The sequence below is a fragment of the Juglans regia genome, chromosome 3, assembly GCF_001411555.2.
Source record: "Juglans regia cultivar Chandler chromosome 3, Walnut 2.0, whole genome shotgun sequence".
NCBI lineage: Eukaryota > Viridiplantae > Streptophyta > Magnoliopsida > Fagales > Juglandaceae > Juglans > Juglans regia.
Genome location: NC_049903.1, coordinates 27,297,664 through 27,306,448, shown reverse-complemented (window position 1 = coordinate 27,306,448; position 8,785 = coordinate 27,297,664). Strand labels below are relative to the sequence as shown.

At 39.7% G+C, this 8,785-nt stretch overlaps 2 non-coding genes across 2 annotated transcripts; both read left to right on the top strand.

The window, feature by feature from the left end:
• The first annotated feature begins 2,523 nt into the window (after window positions 1-2,523).
• LOC118348083 lies at window positions 2,524-2,642 on the top strand. The gene has a single exon (XR_004801229.1). It is a non-coding gene; the product is annotated as a U5 spliceosomal RNA (small nuclear RNA).
• A 5,513-nt stretch (window positions 2,643-8,155) lies between these two features.
• On the top strand, window positions 8,156-8,274 carry LOC118348082. Its single transcript, XR_004801228.1, has one exon. It is a non-coding gene; the product is annotated as a U5 spliceosomal RNA (small nuclear RNA).
• Window positions 8,275-8,785: the final 511 nt, after the last annotated feature.

Sequence of the window (8,785 nt, the reverse complement as noted above, 5' to 3'; positions counted from 1 at the left end):
TGATTGCATGGTGCTTGCACACTCACGACTGCAAGTATCATTTTTCAAAAAATATTACTTTTTTTTAAGAGTGACACTAGAGCCACCGCTCCCAACGGTAAGCTACCGTTGGGAGCTACCGTTAATGGTTTTGATATTTTTTTTTGTATTTTTTAACATATTTTAATATTTAAAAAAAATTCACAATATTATTAAAAAGTACTTTCTTAATCATTAAGTAAAAAATAATAATAAAAAAATTACAGCGGTAAAAACTATTGGTAGAAATCATTGGTAAGTAGTATTATTCTTTTTTTTTTAAAGAAACCACAAGATTAAAAACACCTATCAACTCATTTGAAAAATTAAATAAAATATTAAAAAATATAAAACAAAGAAAATTACAAAGTTTAAAACCCCAACTAAATTAGAAAAAAATATGAATAATGACATTAAATTTCTTTTTAACTCTTAAAATTATGAAAAAATTAAGGAAAAACATTATGTTAAAATCTTTATTAAGTATATAGACAAAACTAAAAAAAATTAATGTTAGATAAAATAATTCAAAAACTAACTAATTCTTCAAAATAAAGAAAAAAAAAATCAAACTGATGACCCACAAGGGATGATTGTGGGTGGCCACCAAAGTGGTAGCCTTTGGACAGCTAGCCCAGAGCATCTTCGTTAGCTCGACCAAAGTTGAAAGATATCTAAAATTTAGATAATCTGTGTCAAAAAGACTCTACATTAGATGAGTATCTCTAAAATAATTTAGATTTTTGTTACGGTGGTTGGTCAAAGATAGAGAACCACAATTTATTCATCAAATATTAAAATATTAATTTCTCACTCCAATAACTTGTAGGTATTTATATAGGTGTGGATTTTTTATTGACATTGAAATGGGTATGTTGTTAGATACTTAGTTAATGAATAAGAAATTTAGATAAAATTTTAGATAAGTTTAATCTCAAATTTTTGTTATTAGCATTAAATGACCTTTAAAAATATAATTTTTTAATATTAATTTAATTATAATATAACTATTATTAATATTAAATTGATAGAATTATAAAATTTGATACAAACAAATTAAATAAAAAATTATTAATTTAATAGTATTTTATTATTAAATAGAAATTGAATTTAAATAGAATAGATAAATATAAAAAAAGATGATATTTACTAAATTTTAAAATTCTACTTAACCAAGCCAACAAAGAATCTCTTAACGACTGTTCAAAGGGTAGCTCGACAATCACCCTCGGCTACGGCTCCCGCCATTCCCCCACAACTTACCAAGTAAATTATTTGCACCTTGGGAACACTCGTTAGTAAGTGCTCGCCCGGGCGTGCTTGTTAATAAGTGCCTGCCTAGGAGCGCTCGGTAATAAGTGCTTGCTAGAGACTGTCAACAACATTAGCCCACCACTCTTGAGGTTTGTAAAGTCACTCATGGCCAGAGGTGAGGATTCAATTAGGTTTGTCATTTTGATTCTCAGATTTATAACTTTTTTTAAATTGAGACCCTACCTCATATTTCTATAAAAAACTCAATGAAAATTTGATGTGGCATGCCAGGTATGGACAGATACGTAAGGCCAGTTTGGGGTTGCGTTAACAGTTTTTAAAAGTGGTTAAATAACCTTAAAAATTCTTTAATGAAAAAATTAGATTGTTTAAGTGTTATATATAAAATCACTTTTTAATCTCAAATAAGCTAAAAGGAATAACATCATTTTGATGATTTTTCTCAAAACGTACTTTTTCGAATAATTCGAAATGTAATTTAAATTTTAAAAAGATTGTCAATGGACAAAATATCCTTACAACTTTCAACTATTAAAGATATAGTCATAATTTTTAAAAAATCAAATGATTGTCATTTCTACTTCAGAGAAAGTTTCTTAATTTGTTTCCAAACAAATATAATATGTCTTAAAGTGCTTTAAGGATATGGTTATTAAACAGTAAATAGCTTTTTACAGTAGATTTTTTTTACATAAGTTATAAATTATAAGCTCTAAAACTATAAGTTATATTTTCCACCGTAACCCTAAGCATGCACATGATATTTCATGCCTCATAAACAATACAAAAATTTAAATTTATGTCAATATATAAGAGCAAAAAAAAAACCTATTTCTTGAATAATATTATTTCATAAATTTAGCTAAATGATACAATATGTAATCTTTATATGATAAGAACACAAATGGGGAGGGGATTGTGTTACTTTATACATCTATGTAATAACAATACTATCTATATATAGTGGGATAGTTGATGGTGTCGCTTTACAGATTGATTACAGATATTAATTTTCTCACGATTCTATATGTGAACGTCAAGATATATACGAGACTGATATCATTCACACAACTGCAGCCGTTGGATTATGGTTTCTATATACACGTGCACAGCTGCAAACTGCAAAGTGCTGTCTTGTTTCATCACCGAGTCCCACACTGGAAAGATGCAGTGGAATCCCTGCTAGTAGATTACTATAAAATGGAACCAACTCTCATCTACAAACCACGCAGCCGTGCGGTGAGCACAGAGCGAACTATTCTTTCGCCTTTTACTAAAGAATACCGTGTGCTCGCCGCAGATAGCGGCATACGCCAATTTTTGGAGGGTGTTCTTCCCTATGGAAGAGCCCCTTTAATCTCAGTCCCAAACTATTGTTGTTTCTAGTGTTGCAACAGAGTCCTGCTACAAGCAATCTTGAAATGGTGGCAGACTGGAACATTTTCTCAAATTTCTTGAATGCTGATGAGTTTCAGTTGAATCGTTCGAGTCCCTGATTTTCTTGCGGCTTGGTTGTTCTGTGCAGGTGTGTAACAGTCCTCTTTCATGATGTTAGTTAGGGTGTAATTGACCTGGTTTTTTTTTTTTTAATTTGAAGAACTGATACCACTTTTCCTCTTTAAACCAGTACTTCCGTTGTAATAGGATAAAATTCACCAAGCCCAAAATGGTTCTTAAAGCACAGCCCATCAAGGACCCATAACTAGAAGACAAAGGAAGAGATAGAAAAATGAAACATAGGAGGTGAGGGTGTTAGGAGACAAAGAATTATCAGGAGAAAGTAGGAAAGGAAAAGACGGTCAGACACGCAAAGCTGACATCCCTCACCACTACTGAAGCACACGTAAGAAGAGGGTCGGATAAAAGGGATGGGTCCCTACGGTTTCGAAAACTCTTTTTTTGAACGCTTGGAGGGATTTTTGGCGAGGCTTCTTCTTCGACTGCTGTGAGCTCCAGAAAAAACATCTTCTCTAGCAAGTAGATATCTAGTTCTCATTGTACAGTGAGAAATGAGAGGGTATGAGAGACTGTAAATAAGCATATTATAGTGGAATCTCCACTCTCCAAACTCTTGTAGACGTAGGCCTAGTGTCAAACCACACATCTCTCCTTATTTTCTCTGCATTTAAATATTGTTCACCTCTATGGACGTAAGCAAGGACACCGTGTAGCCGCACCGGATCACCATTGGGGCTCCACACCTCACCGATTGAAGCCAAGCAACTTACCTCAGAGCGTCCAGGATTGGATCTTTCTTTCCTTCAGGGCTGCTCTATTTTTGGGCGTTAACAGTAGCGCCGTCTGTGGGATAGAGATTTTTTTACACCGGAAGAGGAAGAATGACGATTTCTCGACGCACTAAATAATCTCTGAAGTAGCAAATGAAAATTTTCCAAATAAGTACTCCCAGTTTTTCTGCTCTTATTTTTATTAATGATGCCATTGAAAAAAACGGGCGAGTAAACTCTTCCTCACCCATGTAGTTGACAATGTTGTACATTTAAGTGCCTGCACATGCCATTTGCAGCTCATGTGACTGGGCCACTCATCTCCCCGACCCATCGGGTGTAGTTTATGCATGGGCCACATGCACGTAGCATATGCATTGGCGGGCAAATAATGTGCACTTAAATGCACAGTAGATACACACGTACACCAAAGGCAAGCAATGTACACTTAAGTGCCCATGCACGTTCAAACTGTGCATGGCACACACAATGCAAAACGAGTGCACGTCGCCGTGCACCTAGGAGCCTCGCGCCACGAGGTGCCCATTGACCAGCCGTAGGTCACCACATGGACCACCGGCAGTTTCTGTCTCCATGATGCCGGTCTCCAACCATGGATGCCATGCTCACGTAGACCCGCGGGTGCACATCTCCATGCACCCGAGGAGCCTCCAGCCCACTGTTCGTGGGCCTAGCTGCGGAGACCAGCAACCACCATGGCTCTCGCATTTTCTGCAACAGCCATAGTGGTCCCTTGCGAGGAAGTTGTGCACAGTGGGCAAAGGGTGCACACTCCCCCATGCACCCCGAAGGGAGCCCCACCTCTCATGGCTCTAGCAAGTTGGCAAGCAGCTACCTGCCACCACCATTTGTACCGCGGGTGAAGTTTGTCCCGGCCTAAGTGCCTCTGACACACCCCGACGATCAGCAAGCAACAGTGGCCTTCAGCCAAGTATTCCGTGCATGTAGCAAACTCACGACAGACCATCATGAGCCTCTTGATCTTGTTGCTTTCACCACTTGGATGCTGGCATCCTCTGCCTTCTAAGGGGTGGCCCCCGACAACCACGGCTAACCCCAGTGGCCCCTTGGTCATGCGCTAGACTCCTCGACCAGCTCACGATCGAGGTCTCCCTTGGCCCTCCAAAGGACCTCCACTCCTCGACCATGCTCCACGGCTAAGATCTCCCCTCATTCCATAACTTCCATGACCATGGTCACCACGACCAATACATTTGTCGCCAAGCAACTTATCGGCCAAAGACCTCCACTCCGCGGCTATGCACCACCACCCGAGGTCTTCTCGACATGCCATCCAACGGCCATGGATGCTCCTCGGTCAAGATGCTCCTCAGACATCTTCCTCGGCCAGAAAAGCTCCAACTTGTCACCCAAACTCAGCGACCATGCAAACTCGTCGCCCAACACACTTCTCGGCCATAAACCTCTCCTTCACTCCACAACAACAACATCAGCACATGACTCCACGACCATGGGCCACCCCTAAGGCATGTTACATGGCCCATGCAACATGCTCACCAGCCTTGTTCTCTTGACCGCCACGTGCACTGCTTCGGATGGCTTGCATGTCACACGCACACACCACCACTACCTTGCATGTCTCGTGCACACCTTGGACCATAGCAACCTCAACCAAGTGTAGGTGGGCGACCAACACCAGATGCCGGTCGCCATGCACGAACCAAAGATGAGCATGCACCTGAAAAATAAAAAAAGAGGAAATGGAAATAAAAATAAAGAGCAAGGAAGAGAAGAAATGACAAACAACAATGGCAAAAAAACAGCCATAGTGGCTAAATACTCTAGTTTGTCTCCTTCAAAACTTGTGTGGATTTTGTTTTCACTAACATAATTGATCTCTGTAGCACAAAATCTCCATCAGCAACTTACCTCCTCGCGAGACAAAAGGGACGAGTGTAATGCCTAAGGCTGCTCTATTCCTCTCGTAGAGGAGTGCAGGTCAACCTTCGGCTACCCGAAGATGGAATCTCCACCAATGAAATCTCTATCGGCAACTTACCTCCCCGCTAGGCAAATGGATGAGTGTAATGCCTAAGACTACTTTATCCCTCTCACGGAGGAGTGTAGGTCAGCCTTCGGCTACTCAAAGATGGAATCTCCACCAACGGAATCTTCATCAACAAAATCTCCACCAACAAAATCTCTATCAGCAACTTACCTCCCCGCGGGGCAAAGGGATGAGTGTAATGCCTAAGGCTGCTCTATCCCTCTCGCAGATGAGTGTGAGTCAGCTTCGGCTACCTGAAGAAGGAATCTCCACCAACAAAATCTCCACCAACGAAATCTCCATCAGTACCTTACATCCCTGCTAGGCAAAGGGATGAGTGTAATGCCTAAGGCTACTCTGTTCCTCTCGCAGAGGAGTGCGGGTCAGCCTTTGGCTACCCGAGGAGGGAATTTCCATGAATGAAATCTCCATCAACTACTTACCTCCCCACGAGGCAAAATGAATGAGTGTAATGCCTAAGGTTGCTCTATCTCTCTCGCGGAGGAGTGCAAGTCAGCCTTCGGCTACTCGAAAACAGAATCTCCACCAACAAAATCTCTATTAACGAGATCTCTACCAACGGAATCTCTTGCAACAGAATGCCATCTTTGGCAACGGAACGTCATCTCCAGCAACAGAATGCCAAACGGATAGCGGCTCAAACCTTCACCGCACCCCAGCAAGGTAGCTCAGGTTCACGAATGTCTCACTTGTGATTGGAAAATATTTACACTAAAAGGCTTGACTTTTACAGCATCTCCTACCTACCTTCCAGTGATGGTCAGCATGTAGGTCCAGCCAGGCGTCCCAGCATGCCCCACGGCAAACTGCAGGTTCAATCTTTCGACTACCCGACATTACTCCTGAGACAGCATCTCCACCAGCGAACGCTGAGTGTTCGCACTCTTGCCATAATTGCTGCTAGCAGGTTACCTTCGGGAATAAGCTTTTGGAGTTAACGTGCCTCCGAGCTCCATAACTTCCTGAAGTGGACCAAGAAGGTCAACGGGCTCTCTGACCACTTCACGCAGGTAATAACAAACATACCCTAACATTAACCGCAATTCACATCAGAAAATGAAAGTTCACCCACGTCATTGAAAATAAAAACGTCGGAAGAACATACACCTTTTGGCAAGACTTAAGGTGAGGCCAGTCTTATAAACTATTCAACCTTTTTATAAAAATTCAATGGGCAGGAAAGGTCAAGGACTGCCCGATCCCCAAGGTGCCCAAACAGGCGAGAAAGCTCAAGGACCGCCCTACATCCCAGGTGCCCGAATGGGCGGCAAAGCTTAGGGACTGCCCTACCTCTGAGGTGTCCAAATAAGTCATTTGACTTCCCGACCAACTTTCGTACGCATCTTACGCGGTTGGGCCGATCTCCCGACATAGCCAAGCTACGTGCTCGCACCCTAAGCATCTTACGTGGTCGAGCCCACCTCTTGCTTATCTCACTAGGACGGGTTTCGCGCTCGTGCTCCATGAATGGGCCATGTGGTCACATCCCTAGACTCTTTTGCTGGCCCATTCTTGAAGACCTGAGTTGTCAAAGCCTGATCCAAAGGCATGCGAAACATGACGTTAACACATCGTTTTGATGATTTTCCTCAAAATGTACTTTTTCAAATAATCCGAAATGTAATTCAAATTTTAAACAGACTAACAATTGGCAAAAATACCCTTACAACTTTCAAACTTTTAAAGATATGATTATAATTTTTAAAAAACCAAATGATTATCATTTCTACCTCGGATAAAGCTTTTTTAATTTGTTTCCAAACAAATGTAATATGTTTAAAAGTGTTTTAAGCATATGGTTATCAAAAAGTAAATAACTTTTTAACAGTAGAATTTTTTACTTAAGTTATAAGTTATAAGTTCTAAAATTATAAGTTATATTTTCCACCGCAATTCTAAACATACACAAAATATGTCATGCCTTTTTTTTTTTTTCTTTAAATAACAAGGTCTACACTTTGAACCTTAATTGATAAAAACCTTACTTTTAGTGGAGGAAAACCTTGTTTACAAAATAGCGACCAAAAGGACATGAACTATAAACTAATTACATAAACGTGTAAACTGTTTAAATCAAACTAAATCAGACCACCATTATTAAAACCAATTTCCTTAACACCTTAGAGCCGGCAAACCCACTTTGTCTATTTTCAGAATAATATTCAAACTTCGAAAAAAAAAACTATTTCTTGAATAATATTAATTCATAAATTTAGCTAAATGATACAATATGTAATCTTTATATGATAAGAACACAAATGGGGAGGGGATTGTGTTACTTTATACATCTATCTAACAACAATACTATCTATATATAGTGGGATAGTTGATGGTGTCGCTTTACAGATTGATTACAGATATTAATTTTCTCACGATTCTTTATGTGAACGTCAAGATATATACGAGACTGATATCATTCACACAACTGCAGCCGTTGGATTATGGTTTCTATATACACGTGCACAGCTGCAAACTGCAAAGTGCTGTCTTGTTTCATCACCGAGTCCCACACTGGAAAGATGCAGTGGAATCCCTGCTAGCAGATTACCATAAAATGGAACCAACTCTCATCTACAAACCACGCAGCCGTGCGGTGAGCACAGAGCGAACTATTCTTTCGCCTTTTACTAAAGAATACCGTGTGCTCGCCGCAGATAGCGGCATACGCCAATTTTTGGAGGGTGTTCTTCCCTATGGAAGAGCCCCTTTAATCTCAGTCCCAAACTATTATTGTTTTCTAGTCTTGCAAAGGAGTGTCATGGTACAAGCAATCTTGAAATGGTGACAGACTGGAACATTTAGTCAATTTTCTTGAATATTGATGAGTTTCAGATCGTTCGAGTCCCAGATTTTTCTTTCGGCTTGGTTGTTCCGTGCAGGTGTGTGTAACAGCCCTGTTTCTTGATATTAGTTTGGGGTGTAACCCGGTTTTGGAAATATTTTAGAAGGAAAATACTACTTGGAGATTTTTTATTTTAATTTGTTTTAGTTAGTGATTAAGAAAGTAATTTTTTAATAATATTGTAAATTTTTTTATTTTTTTTAAAAAATTTAAGTGTTAAAAAATTCACGAAAAAATAAGTAAAAAAAAAAGAAGCAAAATACACTAGTGGGAGGCGCCAACGGAAGCTCACAGTGGCTCCCAACGGCCATTTCAGAGCCGAATCGTCGTATACCGATTTTTAGATTTGAAGAACTGATACCATACTAGTTA